Genomic DNA, 1709 nt, shown 5'->3' on the forward strand with positions numbered 1-1709 from the left:
CTGCTGGTATCATGCCAGGAACCTGCTTTATGTCCATGAAGCCTGCTGGTATCATGCCAGGAACCTGCTTTATGTCCATGAAGCCTGCTGGTATCATGCCTGGAACCTGCTTTATGTCCATGAAGCCTGCTGGTATCATGCCAGGAACCTGCTTTATGTCCATGAAGCCTGCTGGTATCATGCCAGGAACCTGCTTTATGTCCATGAAGCCTGCTGGTATCATGCCTGAAACCTGCTTTATGTCCATGAAGCCTGCTGGTATCATGCCAGGAACCTGCTTTATGTCCATGAAGCCTGCTGGTATCATGCCAGGAACCTGCTTTATGTCCATGAAGCCTGCTGGTATCATGCCTGGAACCTGCTTTATGTCCATGAAGCCTGCTGGTATCATGCCAGGAACCTGCTTTATGTCCATGAAGCCTGCTGGTATCATGCCTGGAACCTGCTTTATGTCCATGAAGCCTGCTGGTATCATGCCAGGAACCTGCTTTATGTCCATGAAGCCTGCTGGTATCATGCCAGGAACCTGCTTTATGTCCATGAAGCCTGCTGGTATCATGCCTGGAACCTGCTTTATGTCCATGAAGCCTGCTGGTATCATGCCAGGAACCTGCTTTATGTCCATGAAGCCTGCTGGTATCATGCCAGGAACCTGCTTTATGTCCATGAAGCCTGCTGGTATCATGCCAGGAACCTGCTTTATGTCCATGAAGCCTGCTGGTATCATGCCAGGAACCTGCTTTATGTCCATGAAGCCTGCTGGTATCATGCCAGGAACCTGCTTTATGTCCATGAAGCCTGCTGGTATCATGCCTGGAACCTGCTTTATGTCCATGAAGCCTGCTGGTATCATGCCAGGAACCTGCTTTATGTCCATGAAGCCTGCTGGTATCATGCCAGGAACCTGCTTTATGTCCATGAAGCCTGCTGGTATCATGCCAGGAACCTGCTTTATGTCCATGAAGCCTGCTGGTATCATGCCAGGAACCTGCTTTATGTCCATGAAGCCTGCTGGTATCATGCCAGGAACCTGCTTTATGTCCATGAAGCCTGCTGGTATCATGCCTGGAACCTGCTTTATGTCCATGAAGCCTGCTGGTATCATGCCAGGAACCTGCTTTATGTCCATGAAGCCTGCTGGTATCATGCCAGGAACCTGCTTTATGTCCATGAAGCCTGCTGGTATCATGCCAGGAACCTGCTTTATGTCCATGAAGCCTGCTGGTATCATGCCAGGAACCTGCTTTATGTCCATGAAGCCTGCTGGTATCATGCCAGGAACCTGCTTTATGTCCATGAAGCCTGCTGGTATCATGCCAGGAACCTGCTTTATGTCCATGAAGCCTGCTGGTATCATGCCAGGAACCTGCTTTATGTCCATGAAGCCTGCTGGTATCATGCCAGGAACCTGCTTTATGTCCATGAAGCCTGCTGGTATCATGCCAGGAACCTGCTTTATGTCCATGAAGCCTGCTGGTATCATGCCAGGAACCTGCTTTATGTCCATGAAGCCTGCTGGTATCATGCCAGGAACCTGCTTTATGTCCATGAAGCCTGCTGGTATCATGCCAGGAACCTGCCTTTATGTCCATGAAGCCTGCTGGTATCATGCCAGGAACCTGCTTTATGTCCATGAAGCCTGCTGGTATCATGCCAGGAACCTGCTTTATGTCCATGAAGCCTGCTGGTATCATGCCAGGAACCTGCTT

Source organism: Nerophis ophidion, linkage group LG07 (assembly GCF_033978795.1).
Source record: "Nerophis ophidion isolate RoL-2023_Sa linkage group LG07, RoL_Noph_v1.0, whole genome shotgun sequence".
NCBI classification, from domain to species: Eukaryota; Metazoa; Chordata; class Actinopteri; order Syngnathiformes; family Syngnathidae; genus Nerophis; species Nerophis ophidion.